The 22,056-nt window shown below is 44.0% G+C and overlaps 1 protein-coding gene across 1 annotated transcript in view; it reads left to right on the forward strand.

Moving 5' to 3' along the window:
- The window catches only part of MAD1L1 (mitotic arrest deficient 1 like 1), a 588,396-nt gene that overhangs the window by 372,370 nt on the left and 193,970 nt on the right, over positions 1-22,056 (forward strand). The window lies entirely within an intron of this gene.

Raw genomic sequence — 22,056 nt, forward strand, 5'->3', positions numbered from 1 at the left:
AATTTCAGTAAGGAATAAGGGCTGGGGGTTGGGGGAATGGTTTGAAAACAGTTGAAATACATCGCTTTTATCCCACCAGATGAAAGTTGTAGATGAAGCAGAAGTTAGTTTCAAACTTTATATGGCAAAAGCGTGAAATGAACTTTTGTCTGCTGTGTGACCTTGGACAAGTCACTTCACTTCTCTGTGCCTCAGTTTCTTCATCTGTAAAATGGGGATTGCGATTGTGGGCCCCATGTGGGACACGGACTGTGTCCAACCTGATTACCTTCTATCTACCCCAGTACTTAGTACAGAACCTGGCACACAGAGAACACTTTACAAATACCAAAATTATTATTATTGTTCTTCATTTGTTTCTCTGGTGTCTATCTGACATGTGTCAGTAGTCATTAGCACCTCACAGAACCAATTTGCACTGTTTAAAATCAGTTTCTAATAAATGAATTTTAAATAAACCAATTGCTCTTTGGGGATTTGTTCTGAAAAAAAAAAACAGCCAACCCTTGATAAGGAAAACTCTTGTTATGGCTATGCTCACTTCTGCCCAACTGTAATGACATCTCATTGCCTTATCTCCAGAAGGGGTGCATTGTCAAATGTTTCTTCATTCCCTAAAAGTTTTCTATCTAGACTATACATAGTGAAAGCATCTTTTGTGGAAGAACCAACTGTTACCACAATTGGTATTATTAATAATGCTAAAGATAGATTTATTAGAGGGTTGCTATAGATCAGGCCATGTGATTGAAACAGCATTGCTGGGCGAGCTACCCCACATCGCACTGTAACAAATTCACTGCTACGTTATAGCACTGAAGTGCCTCTATTTTTCCATTTTGTTATACCCAAAGCCTGTAATAAAATTACACCCTAAGCAGAAATCACTATACTTATTACCTCTGTCCCATTGACTCTTGGCAAATTATCTCTCTGCCCCTAAAACATTTAGTATGTCTCTTCATTTCATGAGAATATATCGCAGATAGAAGATGGAGTCAAAAGTCCCAAAAGAAAGGACTCGAAGAAATATTTTTCTGGTTTAAAAAGAACAGGGATGCATCCTTTGTGGGAGGAAGAAGGGAAAAGAGATAAGAAAATATTTTGAAAACCAAGTGCATTGGCTATGAGAAGCTTCATAGAGCAGGAAACCTAGAATTTGAAAACTAAAATTTAGTGGAATGCTAATGGGGCTTTTGGTAGGAAAAAGCCAGATTGAAATAACATCTGGTGCTGATAGAGTCTGGGATTATGGCTCTGAGGTTCCAGTCAGTGGTAATGAAATATGCTCAGAAAACGGGGTGTGCTGCCCATCAATATAGGAACTTGAGCCAAAGCGTTGCGGTATAGCTTAGTTGGTGGACTGCATTGATTGGGGGAGCCATTGGGATAGGGTTCAAACCCTGGTATTTGTCACTCCTGCTGTTCAGTATATTGCACGAGATAATATTTTACCCTAGAAGGATTTGGCAAGACATGGGAAAGAGAATTCTCTTCGTTAATAAGGGGTCTGAAGGTTTAAATGAGTCAGGCACTTGGGGCTTACTTAGAGCTCACGATTGAGTTTCGTGAGTACCTTTGGACTTTCCTAGCTTGAGCTGAGGCTGGAGAGGAGCCCTCTGGTCTTGCCTCCTAGAGCAAGTGACACAGCTTTAAATTTGATCCAGGAAGACAGCAAACCGTAGGGTCAGATTTTCACAGGTAGTAGTTCTGTAGCTATTAAGAGCTAGATTACAAGAATCCAAGCCTTGTACTTAGGTCCTGATGCTATACTGACTGTGGCCAGAAAGACAAACCTTCCCTCTGGAAATGGATCAGGGATTTGCTTTGATGCAAAACAGGCGGGCTTTGGATTTAATGTACCAGCTTATGGGGAATTCAGTACATCAGCCTTAGAAAAACAAAGCACTGATGACTGTGATCCAGTACAAACCCAGGCCACTGAGCCACCCCAACCAGTCAAATGTGGTAAAATGCTCGGATGCCGTAGCTAAACGAGCATGTTGTACAACGTTCTGTGAACATCAGTACCACCTCTCTTTGTCACAGTATTATCCCTTTTGTCCGCTCACTTCTGTTTCCGTTTTGAGGGCTGGGATATCAACAGGTAGAGCATTCTGACCAAGGCCAAGTTAAAGAGTAAGACGGGGCAGATGGAGATTAAAAGCCAAGTTTCTCCTTTTGAAAGTGTAACTTTCAGCCATTCACTATCTTGTATTTCAGGAAGAGGAGAGGACACAAGAAATATAGTAGCTGTCACAGTTCAGAGCAGAGTTATAGAACACTGACACTCATTCCCATTCACTTTACCACCTGTACTCGCACGATCATAGTTGAGACCCTAGCTGGGAAACAGGAGCCTAGAGAGAAATTTCTCATAGAGTAATTCAATAGGTGAAGAACTCCTTGAACGATACGTGGGCCATTTTCAAGCACCCTTTTCTGTAGTCATCTAGGTTCTGTGGTCTAAGATGGAGTTTTTATTTTGTTCATTTAAAGCTTCCACTTGGAGTACAGAGATGCATTTTTCAAGTGTTTGGCTTACCCAGAAGCACGAGTCACTCCTCCTTTGAACTGCCTTCCATACTTGTAGAGGGCTGGTTTCCCAATGGGAGAAACCAGAGGGCTGGGCCCGTGGCCTATGTCTGGAATTGCCAGCAATGGGAGCTGCGTATGCTGGCCACGTGGTAAGATGCGGAATGTAGTAAATCATGAATTAAGGCCCTGACAACTAAAGGAGGAATTGTAGGCTGTGGATCCAGAATGTTTATTTTGCCATGAGGGCCCTGCACACAAGGAATCCAGAGTTAGTTGAACATACCTTGTGGGCAGGGAACATGTCTACTAACTCTATGTTGTACTCCCCCAAGCACTTAGTACAGTACTGTGTACATAGTAAGCGCTTAATAAATACCATTGACTGAAATAAGGCTCCTGGAAGTGAAGACAAAATGGAACGAGAAAACTGGTCCTTGATGTGATTGCTGGCATTTGGCAGAACATGCCACAGCTTATCTTCCCTCCTGTCCCCCAAGAACAATGAGGAGTCGTCTTTTATAAGGACACTTCTATTCTCAGTGTGTGAGCTCCTGGATGAGGCAGGAACCCCGTCTAATTTGCCCTCCACTGAACCCTTCCGCAGCACTAAGCCCAGCGCCTCGCACACAAAAGGCATTGAATAAATGCTATTAAATGAATGAATGGATGGGGAACTATAATCACAGAAGCAGTTTCCAAGAGAGCTGGTTTGCCCTTCAGTTGTGACATTTGTGAGTGTTTCAAGGCTGAAGAAAGCTGATTTTAGCAGCTAATTTTGGTGCCTTTTGATGGGAGAACTTTCTGTAGTCCCCACTGGTGAAATCCTCAGTTCCCCTAGCTTAAATTTCACATTTTTACCAGACAAAAATCTCCCACAGGGAGACATTTTTGGAAGTTATGTTCCTTGGCCTGCATTGGCCTGGTGTATCTCCCACCTTCCGAATGTGACTGCAGGTTGAGGTGGTCCAAAATCCATCCAGGTTCAGGCTGGGTTTGATCTTCCCACCCTCTTCCTCCTTGTCTTAACACCCTTGTTTGAGAGGGGACAGAAGGTTGGCATTGCCTGCAAGAATATATGCCTGGTGGTCTCTGTGGATAGCTGGGATTGCATGTGCCAGTAACCCTGGAGGGGGGCAACACCACCCAAGCAAAACAGTGCCTATACCAAAAGTATAGCCCAATGCCTTTTCCTCTGCACCTCAGACCAAAGTAGGTGCCAACACTGGGGCCCGTTAGGGCCTGAAATGGGAACAAGAAGGGTCAAGCAGGAAGAACTTGTGTTGGGTAGTGCCCTACCATTAGGAGCACCTAATTAGGAGGCTCTGTAGTGAATGCAGCCGAGGTATCCTTTAATGAAAAGTAGTGTAGTCTAGTGAGTAGAGCATTGGAAAGAGAATTAAATGGAAGTATTCTCTCCCTGGCTGGACCTTTGTCCTTAGTTTTGTTTGTTTTTGATGGTATTTGTTAAGCACTTAGTATGTGCCAGACATTCTACTAAGTGCTAGGGTAAATACAAGATAATCATGTTCCTCTATTTTCAGTGTCCCGATTGTGAGCATTGTGATCTTGGTTGGTTTCAGGTTGTCTACCTCAATTACAGGCATTTATTGAAGGCTTACTGTGTGCAGATGGCAAGAAGGCAGAAGGAAATATGAGACTGCAGAGAAGGAGACAGGTCAGGGCTGGAGAAGTAAACTTGGGAATCATCCACATAGAGGCGGTAGTTGAAGCCATGAAGCGAATGAATTCTCCAAGGGAGTCAGTGTAGATAGAGAATAGAAAGAAACCCAGAACCAAGCCTCGAGGGACTCCCAGTGTCAGAGGGTGGGAGGCACAGGTGGAGCTTTCAAGAGACTGAGACGAAGTCAGTGGTCAGAGAGATAGGAGAGGAACCAGGAGAGGATGGTGTCAGTGAAGCCAAGATTAGATAATATTTGAAGGGGAAAGGACTGGGCCACAGACAGTATTGAAGGCAACTGAGTGGTCAAGAAGGATTAGGATGAACTAGAGACTGTTAGGATCTGGCAAGAAGAAACCCACTGGTGACCGTATGGCAGTTTCTGCGGAGTAAAGGGGGCAGAAACCAGATTGGAGGGGATCAAGAAGAGAATTGGAAGAGAGGAAATGGAGACAGCAGGTGTAGACAACTCACACAAGGAGCTTGGAGAGGAATGGTAGGAGGGAGATGGGACAATAGCTGGAGGGAACTGTGGGGTCAAGGGAAGATTGTTTTAGGATTGGGGATACCTGAGCATATTTGAAGGCAGTTGGGAAAAAGCCATTGAAGAGTGAGTGGTTGAAGATGGCAGTAAGGGAGGGAAGAAGGTAGTGGGGATTGTTTTTATAAGGTATGAAGGGATGGGATCATAGGTGCAAGTGGAGGGGGTAGATTTTTAGGGGAAGTGAGGAAGAGTGTCAGACTCCAAACTCTCCCTTCTATTCCTTTTGTCCAGAACGTTGAATCCTGGGGATTCAATCTCAGTACAAGTGACAGATCACACCATCCCTCCCTCCCTCTCTTCCTGCCGCCCTCCCTCCTTCCCTCCCTCTTGTTTATACCTGGATAGGATTGTTCTCATTTGCTGAGGAGGATATTCCAGGGGCCCCAGAGGAAACCCAGCATGTGCATCAAAAACCACTCGAACACTTTTCCTTTGTGAAGCTCTACCTATGTCTTGATTTTTTTCACTCAAGCAGTATGATTTTCGGAGGAAGAGTATTGATTTAGTTTGGATGCCAGTGATTTATAAATATGCATGAGGATTTGGGGTTATTTAACTGTGCTTTTTCATTCTCCTCGCATTGCTGACTTGTTCAGACTCTGTGTTTTGTATGCACAGCAAGTGTCTGGGCAGCAGCCCTCTACTTGCTGGCTGAGACCTTTCGGGTGTTAGTTAATCCAAATCTACAGTAACCTGGTTGTTGTGGGGTGGGGCTGAGGAGGAGAGCGTGAGAGGTTAGGTGAAGTGCCCCCTCTGCCATGTGAAGGAGGGGAGGAAGAAGAGAAACAACTGGTCTTTAGTGGGACAGCAAGATCAAAGCAAGGCTGGAGTGGTTGGAGGAATTGTCTGCCTGAGTTGAGGCCAGAAGGCCAGAACTCCTTACTGTTGGCTCTAAAGCAGTCGATCAGCTGCCCCCATAATAATAATAATAATAATGGCGTTTATTAAGTGCTTACTATGTGCAAAGTGCTGTTCTAAGCACTGGGAAGGTTACAGGGTGATCAGTGTGTCCCATGGGGGGCTCACAGTCTTAATAAGCGCTTAGTACAGTGCTCTGCACACAGTAAGCACTCAATAAATACGATTGATTGATTGAATCCCCATTTTACAGATGGGGCAGCTGAGACGCAGAGAAGTTAAGTGACTTGCCCAAAGTCACACAGCTGACAATTGGCAGAGCCAGGATTTGAACCCATGACTTCTGACTCCAAAGCCTGGGCTCTTTCCACTGAGCCACACTGCTTCCCCCATCCTGCCTCACCTCACTAATCTCCTACTACAGCCCAGTCCACATCCTCTGCTCCTCTAGCGCCAACTAACTCAGTGTCCTGATCTTGTCTAACTCATCACCGACCCCTTCCCTATATCATTCCCCTAGCCTGGAATTCCCTCCCCCTCCATATATCCCAGACCACCACTCTTTCCACCTTTAAAGCATTACTAAGGTCACATCTCCTCCAAGAGGCCTTCCCCGCTTAAGCCCTCTTTTCCCCGGCTCACTCTCCCTTCTGCATCATCTGTGCATTTGGATCTGAGACCTTTGGATATTTGATATTCACCCCAACCCCAGTCCCTCAGCACTTTAAATCTTATCTTTAAATTGTATATTATAAAGTATTTATTCATATTAATGTCGGTCTCCCCTGCAAACTGTAAAAAGGGGATGTGTCTGCTAATTCTCTTATTGTGTACTCTTCCAAGTGCTTAGTACAGTGCTCTGCACATAGTAAGTGCTCAGTAGATGCCATTGATTGCTTGATTGATTGATCATGCATTTGCATTTCCTAGCAGTTCATGTAATGAAAAAGAAAATTCCAAAAAGGGGACGAGGAGGACAGAAGCACCTCTTTCTCCCTCTGACAGAGGGGAAGAGGACACAGCACAGTCCCAGATTATCCTGAAGATGAGAAATGTTATGGTGAAAATGGGAGGTGGCGGGGAGGGGGAAGATGCCATCCTAAGCTTCCCTGAGTGAGAGAAGCATGACCTGGTGCCAGGACTTCCTCAGGATTAATGAAGCCCAGCTATGTTGAGAAGGGGGCACTCCTTCCTCACAGGGCCAGAAGAGTAGCTTCTTTGCCTGCTGGCCTGCTACATGCCCTGCTTACTGGAATCAGTCAATCACTGTCCTAAGCACTTGGGAGAATAAAATAAGATAGAGTTGGTAAAGATGTTCTCTGCCCTTAATGAGCTTACAGTATAGAACAGAATACAGGCACTAGTATAAATAAATTACAAGTAGGTACATAAATGTGGTGGGGTGAATAAGGGTGGAAATCCAAGTTCAAGGGTGACATAGAAGAAGGGAGTGGGTGAAGACGAAATTGGGGCAAATTTGGGGAAGAACGCTTGGAGGAGATGTGCTTTTAATAAGGCTTTGAAGGCGGGAGAGTGATCATCTGTTGGATATGAAGAGGGAGAGCATTCCAGGCCAGTGGAGGTGGGGAAAGGGCCTGAATCCAGTGTAGGGCCACATTTAGCAGTCCGACACTCAGCAGTTCCCTTCTCTGCCCTTTCTGTTGGCACTTGAAAGGTGGCTGTAAGCCCCCAAACCATGTGCCAGGGGACACTTCTAATTCTGGCTCCACCATGGGTTATATGTGTGACCTTGGGCAAGTCACTTAACTTCTCTGAACTCAGTTACCTCTTCTGTAAAATGGGGATTAAGACTGTGAGCCCCATGTGAGACAGGGACTATGTCCAACCTCATAATCTTGTATCAACCCTGTGCTTAGTACAATGCCAGGCATATAGTAAGCACTTAACAAATATCATTAAAAAAACACATAGAAAGGTGCCACTCAGTAAGAGGAGTCTAATGTTTCAGGCAGGATTTTTCAGTCCCTGGGATCATCTGGTGGCCATATATTTTGAACTTCTTCACTGTTTTTCATTAGCTCTCAGCTTTGCTATTCACCTTTTGTTGTTGGTAGAAAGGAAACTGATGCAAGTTTACAAGAAAATGTCAAGCATTCCCCTTTTCTAGGGGGCAAAATCCTTTTAATAAATCAGTTATTTTACTCTGGCGTAAGATGAATGTTCAGACCTGTTTTTCAGAGGCCTTCATCCGTGTCTCAATAGTTTCTTCAGCTCTGAATCAAACAAGCCAACACAATTTTAGCTGGAAACCTCTCCCTGTCTTCCTCAGAGCTGTCAACATGCAGGACATTTCAATAGAGTTAGTTTTTCTCTCTGTCGGAGATTTAATGGTAAACAGAAGGGTTCTGGATATCTCCAGCCAGATTAGCTTCTCCTGCTTTAAGGGAGGACAAGTTTTTTTATGGTATTTGTTTAATGCTTACTATGTGTCAAGCACTGTTCTAAGCACTGGGGTAGATACAAGGTAATCAAATTGGACACAGTCCCTGTCTTACATGGGGCTCACAGTCTTAATTAGGAGGAAGTAGGAATTAATCTCCATTTTACAGATGAGGTACCTGGGGCACAGAGAAGTTAAATGATTTATCCACAGTCACACAGCAAGCAAATGCCAGAGCAGGGATTAAAACCCCAGTCCTCTGACTCCCAGGCTTGTGCTCTTTCCTGTAGGTCACATTGCTTCCTATTTCTCAATCTTTGGTGAAATGATTAGGTCTCAACCTGACTGGAGACAAAGGAGGTTTCAGGGAACTTCTCTAGGTCTCCTCCAGCCCTTGGACAGTCACTGGACTGAGATTTTCCTTAAACCTACTCTATCTCCACCTAATCCTGCACCCTTCCCAACTTCCACTACCATCCAACGTCCTAATCGGACAGGGGTCTGAGTAATTCCTGAAGATCTAGACTGTGGGCCTGTTGTTGGGTAGAGACCGTCTCTATATGTTGATGATTTGTACTTCCCAAGAGCTTAGTACAGTGTTCTGCACACAGTAAGCACTCAATAAATACAATTGGATGAATGAATGAATGAATCTGGCTAGATTTCTCATTTTAGAAGAGAAAAGGAGCAGGAAAAATTCCAAACCATTAAGATGCCCTTTCTTCCCATCTTTCCTTCCATCAGGACATCTCTACTTCGATGTCCCATGGACACCTGCAACTTAACATGTCCAAAACAGAACTCTCATCTTCATCTCCACCTTCATCTTCCCACCCAAACCCTATCCTCCCCCATACTTTCCCATCTTTATAGACACCACCACCACCCTCCCTGTCTTTCAAGCATGTAACCTTGGTGTTATCCTCGGCTTATCGCTCTCATTCAATCCACACATTCAGTCCACCTCCAAATCCCATTGATTCTACCTTCCCTAGAATCCACCCTTTCCTCCATCCAAACTGCTACTCCACTGAGCTAAGCACTTGACTACTGAATCAACCTTCTCACTATCCTCCCTGCTTCACTTCTCACTCCAGTCCATAGTTCACTCCTTTGCCCAGAACATTTTTCTTAAAAATCACTCAGTCCATATCTCTCCACTCCTCCAGTGGTTGCCCCTCCACTTCTGCTTCAACCAGAAACTCTGTACCATAGACTTTAAGGCACTCAATCAGCTCTCCCCCTCCTACCTTCCCTCTCTGATCTTCTACTACAACTCAGCCCACACTCTTCGCATTTCTAATGCCAGACTTCTCTCTGTAGCTTGGTTATGTCTATCATGCTGACAGCCCCTTGCCCACATCCTCCCTCTGGCCTGGAGCCCCCTCATCCTTCATATCCAACAGACCACCACTCTCCCCCTCTGCAGAGCCCTCCTAAAATCACATCTCCTCCAAGAGACCTTCCCTCATTAAGTCCTTTTTTCCACTACTCCCTTTCCTTTCCGTGTCGCCTATGCATTTGGATCCATACTCTTTAAATACTAGATATTCATCCCAACTTGAGTCCCACAGCACCTATGTCCTTGTCTTTTCCCTGACATTTCATTCATTCATTCAGTCAATTGTATTTATTAAAGATTTCTCAGCTGTATCCATTAGGTTATTTTTATTGTTTTTTTACCATTAGGTGTAGGGATTTGAAAATAGAAAGACAATGTTTTTTTTTTTTCACTCTGGAGTTTTCCCTTGATGGTTGTTGATCCCTGAGCGATTAAGCCTCTCAGCAGCCTTTCACCTGGAGTCGCCTCCGGAAGTCCCACGGGACTGATTTCTGGGAAGATGCAGAATTACCTGAAAGCCAGGGGAAAGAATTGTGATATGCCAGGTAGAAGGGAGCTTTGATTGATTATGTATGGATCCAAGTCAATACTGGAAAGTTCCTCATTTGCTTACTTGGGTGTGGTATTGTTTTTTTTTTAACCCCAATTCTAGAGCCTTCATAAAGCTACAGCTCTACGTGTTTCCTCTTGTTCCTTTTCACAGTGGAGGACAACACCACTCAGTGCCTTTTTTCCTCCCCAGTTGTGTTGAAAAGACCATCACCCCCTCTGGCCTCATCCCCTTCGATTGCAAGTAAATCTGAGAAATAAGCAAGTACTGCAGAGTGAGCGGTTCTTGATAGATTGACCTCATACTTAGTTGTGCCTCTTTGCATCTCAATCTTAATGGGCATTTCAGTTAGAATCGAGCCACTCTGTTGCTAGGCAGTATTTTGATAGTCAGGCCCTAATTATGCTGAAGAACGATCTGGTGGAGGAGATCTCTTCTGCCACTCTGTGCTTTCAGTTGTGGTGTGCTTTCTTTGATTATTTTTAAAAATCTGTGTGGTCTCTTAGGTGCCGTGTTTCTTTTGGGGGCTCCCCAAGGCAGTTCATTTCCCTCCTCCTGTCTGTTATGCTGGAAGTCATAGGGTTTGGTTGTTTTGCTGCCATAGTAACTGATTGTGAGCCCTTTGAGGAACAGGCTCTGTGTCTAATTCCCACAGGTATACTCTCTCCCAGCACTTTCATTCATTCATTCAGTCAAATTTATTGATTGCTTACTGTGTGCAGAGCACATAACAATAAACAGACACATTCCCTGCCCACAGTGAGCTTACAGTTGAGGGGGGACATTAATGTAAATAAGTGACAGGTATGTACATGAGTGCTGTGGGTCTGGGAGGGGGGATGAATAAAGAGAGCAAGTCAGGGTGATGCAGGGTGATGAGTGGGAGAAGAGGAAAGAAGGGCTTAATCAGGGAAGGCCTCTTGGAGGAGATGTGCCTTCAATAAGGCTTTAAAGGCAGAGAGAGTAATTTTCTGTCAGATATGAGGAGGGAGGGTGCTCCATACCAGAGACAGGGTGTGAGCAAGGGGTTGGCAGCGAGAAAGACAAGACCAAGGCACAGTGAGAAGGTTAGCGTTAGAAGAGTGAAGTGTGCAGGCTGGGTTGTAGTAGGAGAGTAGCAAGTTGAGGTAGGAGAGGGCAAGGTGACTGAGTGCTTTGAAGCTGATGGTGAGGAGTTTTTGTTTGATGCAGAGGTGAATGGGCAACATTGGAGTTTCTTGAAAAGTGGGGAAACATGTTTTGAATGTCTTTGTTGGAAAATGATTTGGGCAGCTGAATGTATTATGGACTGGAGTGGGGAGAGACCAAAAGCTGGGAGGTCAGCAAGGAGGCTGATACAGTAATCAAGGCGGGAGAGGATAAGCGATTGTATAAATGTGGTTGCAGTTTAGATGGAGAGGAAAGGGAGCATTTTAGTGATGATGTGAAGGTGGAACCACAGGATTTAGTGACAGATTGAATATGTGGGTTGAATCAGAGAGAGGAGTCAAGGATAACACCAAGGTTAGGGGCTTGTGAGACAGGAAGGATGATCCACAGTGATGGGAAGGTGAGAGGGTGGACATGGTTTGAGTGGGACGATAAGGAGTTTTGTTTTGGACTTAAGCTTGATGGAAGGACATCCAAGTAGAGATGTCTTGAAGGCAGGAGGAAGTAAGAGACTGCAGAAAGGGAGAGAGATCAGGGCTGGAGATTTAGATTTGGATATCATCCGCATAAAGGTAGTAGTTGAAGCCATGTGAGTGAATGAGTTCTCCAAGGGAGTGGGTGTAAATGGAGAGTAGAAGGGGACCCGGAACTGAATTTTGAGGGACCTCCACAGTTGGGGGTTGGAAGTCAGGGGAGGAGCCCGTGAAAGAGACTGAGAATGAGTTGCCAGACAGATGAGAAGAACAAGGAGAGGATAGTGTTAGTGAAGCGGAGGTTGGATAATGTTTCATTCATTCATTTATTCATTCATTCAATCATATTTATTGAGCACTTACTGTGTGCAGAGCACTATACTAAGTGCTTGGAAAGTACTATTCAGCAATAAAGAGAGACAGTCCCTGCCCACAGTGGATTTCCAGGAGAAGGAGGTGGTCCACAGTGTCAAAGGCAGCTGAGAGGTCAAGGAGAATTAGGATGGAGTTGAGGCTGTTGGATTTGACAAGAAGGAGATCATTGGTGACCAATGAGAGGGCAATTTCAGTGAAGTGAAGAGGTCGGAAGCCAAATTGGAAAGGGTCAAGGGGAGAAATGGAGGAGAGGAATTTGAGAAAGCGGGTGTAGACAACTTGCTCAAGGAGTTAGTGCTCAAGAAATACTATTACACTGAGCAGTCAGGTCCCTTGTCCTGGGCTTTCAAGAGTTTTCTCTGGCATGGGGGTATGTAACTTAAAGACAAATCAGGCCACGTGCCTTGGCTTGAGTGCTCATTTGCCAAGATCCTTCTCCCAGTCTGTAGATCTCAGTTTGCACGTGACCCTTAGGTCTCCCATTGGACTCATGCTGAGATCGCACATCTCCAGGTTCCACAGTCAGAGAGATGAAATGGACACCAGCCCCTCTAGCCGCTCTGGCTCCCCCATGGTCAGGTGCCATAGTGTGGGCCTTTTAGATGCATTCTGAACCTGGTCATGTCTTTAAAGCTGTGCTTTCCGAGGCCCCATTATGGTTAATTTGGGCCTTCAGGTGCATCATTGCATGAAGATCACACCTTCAGATAAGGTGCCAGAAAATATGCCAACAGCCAACAAATATGCTAAGGGAATGCCCCCTGATGTGTGCCCCATTCTACATAGGGTTAAGATGACACTCCCAGGCAAATATATTTGTACTGCATTTAAACACAAAGAAAGACAGATGATTTACTATTGTTTTATTATCATCAGTGGTATTTTTTGAGCACTTAATATGTGCAGAGCGCTGTACTAAGTGCTTGGGAGAGTAATAATAATAGTAATAATAATAATAATTCTGGTATTTGTGAAGCACTTACTGCGTGCCAGGCACTTGTACTGGGGTGGGATGGATACAAGCAAATCCGGTTGGACACAGTTCCTGTCCAACCCAATGGGACTCAATGGGACGCAGTCCCCATTTCACACATGAAGTAACTGAGGCACAGAGAAGTCAAGTGACTTGCCCAAGGACACACAGCAGAAAAGTGGTGGAGTTGGGATTAGAACCCAGAACGTCTGAGTACAATTCAGTGTACTCAGTGGTAGACTCATTCCCTTCCTACAGCAAGCTTACAGTCTAGAGGGAACATTTGTGCGCATTTTTCAGTGTGTTAAGCTGTATTTCTTAGTTTTGCCTCCGCTGTATTTCTTCTGGCAGAACTTGGAATTAAAAGGTGGAATGTGTTCATCAATTCGTTCATTTGTTTTATCCTCTCTGAGCATTCAGTTTGGGTAAATTAGGCAGGTTTGGGAGTGTTTCTAAAGCTCCCTAGAGTCTTAGAGTAGAATCTGGATTTTAGAACCTACATTTTGTGTTTGGATCCCAAGGAAACTTTATGGGATGAGCTGTTGTCTGATCTTCCTACCCATTATCACACTCCAGTGCCTCTATTTGGTCATCTTAATTTCTCTGCTCAGCACTGTTAAAGAAACATGTCATATTTTAGGAGGAGACCATTTTTCATTTTGTTTCAAGACCCGACTATGAAGGGCTGAAAGAGGCTTGTTCATTTTTAAGCCTGACTCAGTGAATGAGGGTTGAGTGAATACCAAATCAATGGACTAGTCTTCAAATGAAATAAAGCAACTAAAAAGGGAGAGGGGGAGGGGAAATGCATGAGCTACACTATTCATGAATATTTCCAAGCTCCTGCAAATCCTTTCATTGCCATATTATTAAGTGTTCAATAAGTGTCCAGAGTGTATTCAAACATAAGTTTAACAAATGTGGTAATACTACACACAAGACAGGTGTGTGCCACCTGTTAGGAATGTAAATGAAAACAAAAATGTAATAGCATTTATGTAGGAAGTTGAGTGCTTGGGAAAACCTGAATGATGGGTGGGACTAGGGTATCTGGAGTTTTATTTGAATTTTGAAGGAGTGAAGGGACCTGCCTGTCTTTGCACAAAGGAGCTGGGAAGAATCCCTAGCAGAGGGAATGCCGGCCATTAGGCCCTTAGGAACAAATACTAGTGAATGATGGTCACCAATTTTTGTTAGTGGCAGTTACATTTTTGTTACATCTTACTCATATTCTTTTCCCTCTATAAGCACAAAATTCTCCACACATCTTCCCTAACTCTCCAAGATTATTGGTTAACATTCATTTCGCTTCCTTTTTTTTCCCCCTTTCAGTCAGTGACAGCTTTTCTCCACAACAAACTTGTAACCAACCCCACTTTCTAGTTGGCAGAACTTCTGTGAACCATCTCATGAGTAAAACTGAATGTGGGTGGTCCTCCTTTCAGCATCCCTACTGGGGTTTCGGAGCCCCTGGTAATAATGATGGTATTTGGTGAGCCCACTGTTGGGTAGGGACTGTCTCTATATGTTGCCAACTTGTACTTCCCAAGCGCTTAGTACAGTGCTCTGCACACAGTAAGCGCTCAGTAAATATGATTGATTGATTGATTGACTGATTGATTGATTAAGCACTTACTATGTGCCACACACTGTTCTAAGCCCTGGGGTAGATGCAAGGTAATCGGGTTGTTCCAAGTGGGGCTCACAATCTTAATCCCCATTTTACACATGAAGTAACCGAGTCACAGAGAAATGAAGTGACTTAATAATGATAGCATTTATTAAGCGCTTACTATGTGCAAAGCACTGTTCTAAGCACTGGGGAGGTTACAAGGTGATCAGGTTGTCCCACATGGGGCTCAAATTCTTAATCCCCAGTTTACAGATAAGGTAACTGAGGCCCAGAGAAGTGAAGTAACTTGCCCAAAGTCACCCAGCTGACAATTGGCGGAGCCGGGATTTGAACCCAGGACCTCTGACTCCAAAGCCCGGGCTGTTTCCACTGAGCCACGCTGCTTCTCTGTGACTTGCCCCAGGTCACACGACAGACAAGTGGCAGAGCCGGAATTAGAAGCCACGTCTCTGACTCCCAAGCCTGTGCTCTTGTCACTAGGCCATGGTGCTTTTCCATATCAGTGATATCACTGCTCTCCACGCCTAGTCCACTGGTTTCAGAAGTGTTTATGCTCTTAAGCAAACGCCAGTAAGTGTCTCAAGGTAGATACAGTGTCTTGTCATTTGGTCAATCAATCAATCAATCATATTTATTGAGTGCTTACTGTGTGCAGAGTACTGTATTAAGTGCTTGGGAAGTACAAGTTGGCAACACATAGAGACAGTCCCTACCCAAAAGTGGACTCACAGTCTAGAATCAATCAGTAGTATTTATTGTGAGCTTACTGTGTGCAGAGCACTTTACTAAACACTTGGAAAAGCAAAATACAAGAGTTGGTAGAAGCAGGCCCTTCCCTCAAGGAGCTGACAATCTAGTGGGGGACTTACCATCCAGTGTCCTCAGTCCAACTGAGCTACCCAATCATCAGTTAGTCAATCAGTTGTATTTACTCAGAGCTTGTTGTGTGCTGAGCACTGTAGTAAGTGGTTGGAAAAGTATAGTAGAGCTGGTAGACCAACCCCTGCACACAAGGAGCGTACAGTCCACAGAGGAGCTTACCCGTCTACAGTCATACCTTTGACACTCTCCCATTGTCTCTGTTGCCCACCGTGGCACATTAAGGCACCAAGGCAGGAATACCTAGAGCATGGAATGGAGAGAGGATTCACTTTGTATGTGCTTAATAAATACTATTACTACTACTGGGTGAAAGCAGAGAGTGTAGGGTAGTGTATGGAGGGATAAGTGTATGGAGGGATAAACGAGTGGATAGGTAAGTGCAGGTGAGTTTTTCCCATCAACTTGGGTGTTAGATTCTTGTCTTAATGAAATAATTGGCTAAACAACATTTGATCTTGTCCTGATTTTATCTCTATCTATAATCCGCCTCCAGTGATGTAGTATATTGTGGGCTCGATCTGTCTTATCCTACCATTTCTGGGTTTCCCTGTTAACAAGTCAATGGAAAATAACCTCTTTAGTCTAAGATGAATTAGTGTATCCAGAGCTTTACCACTATGTGTGTGTGTGAGAGAGAGCAAGCGAGAGAGAGAGAAAAAGAGAGCACACACACACACGTGTGCAAGAGTACTACCTGGTTCAGGGTTGGGAAACAACTAAATTGGGAAAGATGCCAGCCCTGCCATCAGAACTCATTTAATCACATTCAAGATGACTTCACTGGGAGCATTCAGCCATCCTGCTGCAGAAAGATGAACTGGTTTTCATAAATTCAAAAGATTGTCATGATGTCCTTAGGTAAGAACTTTCCATCAAGAGAATGGTGCACAGATTTAGGATTTTAATCCTTAAACGTGTATCCCAAAGACTTGTATTGAAGTTTGAAGATAACATCAATAATCTCACTTTGAGCCTGGCCACTTTTTCAATCTGGGCATTAAATGGAATCTGACGTTAGACCTCTGTGCTCCAGAAACTAGCGGAAACAATCTCAACTTTCGGCCCTTTGCATGCGGTCCTGTCCCAGTTCTTCTTTTCTAGGCTATTGAACGTGTAAAGATAGCTTCCCAACACCAACGCAGCACCAAAACTGACTGTTAATTCAGACTGGGTGGGGGAGTTAACTGTGCATAGGGCCTCAAATGTGAATCACTCAATCAATCATATTCTTTGAGCACTTACTGCAGTGCACTGTACTAAGGATTTGGGAGAGAACAATCGGAGCTGGGAGTGTGTCTACCAACTCTGTAATAGTGTACTCTCCCAAACACTTAGTGTAGTGCTCTGCACACAGTAAGCGCTCAAGAAATATGACTGATTGATTGGATATAACAAAGTCAGGAGACATATTCCCTGCTCACATCAAGCTGACAGTCTAGAGGAAGCTCCGCACACAGTAAGCGCTTAATAAATGCAGTTGAATGAATGAATGTCCAAGTCAAGGGACCACCAGGGAGACCCTGGGAGTGAATTGGGGCAGGAAAGTCATTCTTACCCCATGGGGTTTGAACAGATAGAGGAATGTCAGGTTTGGGGGAAACAAACTTGAGGACATGGGCTTTAGCTGCCCCAAGAGCTAGCTATCTGAGCTGGGGGCTGACTCACGTGACTCTTGAAGTCCCTCCCAGCTTTCGAATTCTCTGATTCCATGATATCTATCTGAAAGGACCTGAAGAGCAGCACACTAGAACATCCTGCTCATTATGTTGTTGTAATGGGCTTAGCTGATGCAGCAAATCAGTTGTAAGCATTTCCTGGGCACATTTCCATTTTTCCTACAATGGATTACCCCTGATTGCTTTTAAAGAAGGTACCCAGGGTGCCTCCCAGCCGCTCAGATATTTTTTGCTACTTTAAGCACTAAGCACTGCAGGCCCTAGTTAGCATCCAACTTTTAAGGAATGAATAATTTGCTGTAGTGCCTTGAATGGCAATCACACCTGGCAGCCATCAGTCAGCCCATAGAGCACTTTGCTGGAAACCAAGAAGCTTTGTATGTCTCTCAGTCACTTTTGAATTACCAGGTCAGCATATTTCCTTTGGGACCACTCATAAGAAAAGGTGTAGAAGGTCATGGCTACCTACAGTTCTTGATATCAGCATGGTGGTACAATCGTGACTTGGACAAGGTGGTTCTTAAAATCAGAGATGAAGGACGTCCTTGTAGGAACTAGAAGAATGCCGAAAGCCAAGGATACATAGGTTTGGGAAAATGATGCAGTGTCACTTGTGGTTTGTCTTCATAATGAGCCAAAAAAGTGTCCTGTGAAGGAGACTGCCACTTTGGATCATTAGGATGGTTTTCCACTTCCTTGTCTATTTGTTACTGGTCAGTGTGCTCCCTAGGTAACAGAATTCAGTCACAGCTTTTAGCTCTGTGTTGCCAACATAAATTTTTGGTTAGGTGTATGGCTTTCCTAGGGATATAGCTTCTCTGTTGCAGATGGATAAGCCAGCTCAGTTTTTGTTAGACTTACCATAAGCCTGTAGGGTCTGGCCTATTGAGAGAAGTGGTTTAAATAATTTACATGCTCTCTTTTGGGGGTGGGCCTCTAGGGCCCAGTCAACTGCGTGTAGTAATCCATGAGTGATTTTTGGTAGAGCTTTGGATGATGTACAAAATCTGTTGAATAGGAAGAGTTTCCCAGGGATGCATAAGCATGTTCTGATACCTGCAAGCAGATGTGTCTTGTTGCATCGGCCAGCTTGGCTGCACAGAATGAGTGGAATCGGACTGGGCCCGCTGCACATCTCTGTTTTACTGCATTGGTAATGGGCATGTTGGTAATAGAGCACGCTCAGCTCTGAACCCAGCCAGTTTTGCCTTCAGGAAATACAATCTTGATGAATTTCCCACGACAGCCAGGCTTGCTTGGTGATTTCCAAAGCCCAGATTTACTGATGGCATCAAATGTTTTGGCAGAGTCAATGAAAACTATGTAGAGTGTTATTCCCCACACTTTTTCTATATCTAGCAAACCACAGACATCACGTCTTCCCTGCCGTGCTGTGGTCCGAAGCCTCATAGCAAACCACAGACATCACGTCTTCTCTGTCGCGCTGTGGTCCGAAGCCTCATTGTGAATACCAGAGTGTTCGGTCAACGGCATTCTTTAGGACCAAGTCCAGAAGTACTGTGGCTAGGATACCACTGGTGATGGACAGTAATGACACATTGGAAGTCAATCAGTGATATTTATCTAGTGCTCACTGTGTGCAGAGTACTGTACTAATTACTTGGGAGAGGACAACAGAGTTGGTAAACACATTCCTTGCCCACAAGGAACATACAGCTGCAGTCTGTTCTTTCACCTTTCTTCTTGAAGATGGTGATGATTGGGACATCTTGAGATCTTGCAGCAGTTGTTTGGGGTCCATGTGTTGGGAACACTTTGTGCAAATGATTAAGCAGGGTGCTCTTACATGTTGGTTGGTGCCAGAATTGGATTAACTCCATTCTCATTGCTTTTTTATGAGAGGCAGCATAGTCTACTGGAAAGAGGATGGGGCTGGGAGTCAGAAGACTTTAGTTCTAACCCTAGCTTTGCCACTTGCTTGCTCTGTGACTTTGGGCAAGTTAGGAAACTTATCTGTGTCTCATCTGAAAAATGGGTTCCAAATTCCCTTAGTCTTTCTATTTAGACTATGAGCCCTATTTGAGACTGTCTCAAATTATCGTGCATCTATCCTAATACTTCACCCATAGTGAAGTGCTTAACAGATACCTCAGTTATTGTTTTCATGTTCACCTGTGGAAGATAGGAGTTTTTACGGAGAAGCAACGTGGCTTTAGTGGATAGAGCACAGGCCTGGGAGTTAGAATTCATTCGTTCATTCAGTCGTATTTATTGAGCACTTACTGTGTGCAGAGCACTGGAGTAAGTGCTTGGGAAGTACAAGTTGGCAACATATAGAGGCCTGGGAGTTAGAATTCATTCATTCAATCAATCGTATTTATTGAGCACTTACTGTGTGCAGAGCACTGGACTAAGTGCTTGGGAAGTACAAGTTGGCAACATATAGAGACGGTCCCTACCCAACAGCGGGCTCACAGTCTAGAAGCGGGGAATAATGTGGGTTTTAATTCTGGTTCAGCCACATGTCTGCTGAGTAACCTTGGGCAAGTCACTTAAGTTCTCTGGGCCTCAGTTACCTCATCTGTAAAATGGGAATTAAGAGTGTGAGCCCTATGTGGGACAGGGGCTGTATCCGACCTGTTTAACTTGTTTCTACCCAGGGCTTAGAACAGTGCTTGGCACATAGTAAGTGCTTAACAAGTACCACAATTATTATTACTGTCTCTTTTCAATGATTCAGCCATAGTAGACTATGTTGACTGACTACCACTGGTAATCACAGTTTTCCATTCATAAAAATGGATTTTGAAGAGAAAAAGGACTATTTTAAACCTTGTAACCAAGTATGAGAAAGGAAAGAGCACTGAGGATCCTGGATTTTGATTGAATGACTTGGGCTAGTCATACTGCTGCTTCTCCATGCCTCCATTTCGTATTCTTTCAAGAAGACTCAATAAGAGACCATCCTTGTCACTTTTCTGTCTCAGGGAATATGGTGGGAGTTAGTGAGTTAATGCAGTAGAGCTCTTTGAATTCTTTTAGAAAAAAGATGCTATGTCAGGCCTGAATAGGCTTAAACAGTAACAGGAAGTTGCCAACCAAATTCCTTACTAGGAGCTATGCAAAACGTAATCAGAGCTTTCTCTGGAATCAGCAGAGACCTCCTCCCATTATTTCAGTATGTTGCTTAAAATATTTTCCCCTTCTAGAAAATTTTCTGGAAATCAAATTACAAATTCTTTATTCCAGCTCAAACGGATAATAGCATAGGCAAGTAAGAAACTCAAGAGACTGGTGGTCTTTCATAGACATTTAAAATGAGATGAGATTCTACAAGAGTATTATAACGTCTTTTTAGTGTGTCAGAATTTTAGATGATTTCTCCCCTTTTACATTTTTAAATGGTTCATGAGGCTAATTGGGAGGTAGTAAGTGCTGGCAAACCCATCAATATGGGAGTGCATCCCAGCACTGTTCCAGGATTGTATAGGAGAGCCAGGAAGGCAGAGCCTTTATACTGTGCCCTTTTTTCCTTTTTTTTCTTCCTTTTTTTTTTTTCTTCCAGTGGTGTGAATTACAGATGGGAATGGGAGCCTTCAAGATAGTGCTAACACTGATCTAGATAGGGAAGACAGCTGAAATCACTGCTATGGCACATTTTTCTTCTAGCTTGGGATCAGTGTTTTATTTTACACACCAGCTCATTTGACAAAGAGACCCCATTTCACAGAGCAGTTTGGCTATGAAAGCAGATGGTATGCTTAAATTCAGAAGGGCCATAGAGAAGGGCTTTCAAATCCTTTTTCCCTGGGCTAGGGTGGGGACTGGGGTGTCAGAGGGTTGAGTGTAGTCAGCCTTTAGGGACTGAAGTCCCGAACCCCTTCTGTGTCAATTTCCTTTTCTGATGGGAAAGTGAATAAAGTAATGCCCCCAACAGCTTTGAGTTTCTAGGAGAAAGGCGAGAGGTAAATACAAGGCAACTTAAATACTTTGTTGTTCTCTCTATATATGTTGCCAACTTGTACTTTCCAAGCACTTAGTACAGTGCTCTGCACACAGTAAGCGCTCAATAAATACAATTGATTGACTGATTGATTCTCTTGCCCTGCCTTCTACAGATAGAGTGCTTTGGAAAATGGGCAAAACTGAGGAAGGAGTTTGAGAGAGTGAGCAAGGAAACCTGATTCTATCTGCCTTTTCACTGTTTTCTTAGAGGGGACACAGCCTCTTTGGAATAGTGTAAAGGGAATAATACAGGTGTTCATGTTTTCAGTCCCAATGTTGGTTCCTTGACGTCTAAAAGTACTTTTCTGTAAGTGACTACTGAAATCAATCTGAACACCACTAGAGGGCACGGAAACAGCTGCAAGGCATTTAACCTTTACTTTTCTGCCTGTTTTCCTTCTCCAGTATTGAGACAGGGAAATGAAATCAACCTGGAAAAAAAAAAAGTTTCAGCCCTCCATGGCTATTCTGTTCCACTGACTTGCGAGGCGATAAAAAAAAAAAACAACCAAGAACAACACCACCAGTGACAAGGATATTTTGAAAATGCCATGGCAGTTTGCCGTTAAGAAGTCTCAAAAGACTTCTGGGCCGGCATCAATTTGTTAACATCGTTTTCTTAGGCTGTGCTCAAAGATTTCAGGACACAGAGCAAGAGCCCAAGAACAGCACGGCCCAGGAGCTTTCTCTTACTCAGCAGATGCACCAGGAATCATCGCTGGTCCCCAGCAACAATTAATAGCCCTTTCTCAACTGGCTGCATTTCCAAAAGTACAATCGCTGCCTTCAGCTTCCCATTCTAGCAACATAAGATGAATCTTCAGCGTGACTGGATTTGGCAGTGATTTTGTTTTCCTTTTTGCGTAGCTGTTTCCTGTGGTTGCCTGCAGATAGACCACATGTCGACTGGATAGCAATGCTTCCTAGGGGAAAGAGGATAGAGATATATGGAAAGTCTCTTTCCAGACGTCTAAATGCATGGCTTAATGAATGATTTCTGAAGTAAGGCATCAAAATA

The sequence above is a fragment of the Tachyglossus aculeatus genome, chromosome 21 (assembly GCF_015852505.1).
Source record: "Tachyglossus aculeatus isolate mTacAcu1 chromosome 21, mTacAcu1.pri, whole genome shotgun sequence".
In the NCBI taxonomy this organism is placed as follows: domain Eukaryota; kingdom Metazoa; phylum Chordata; class Mammalia; order Monotremata; family Tachyglossidae; genus Tachyglossus; species Tachyglossus aculeatus.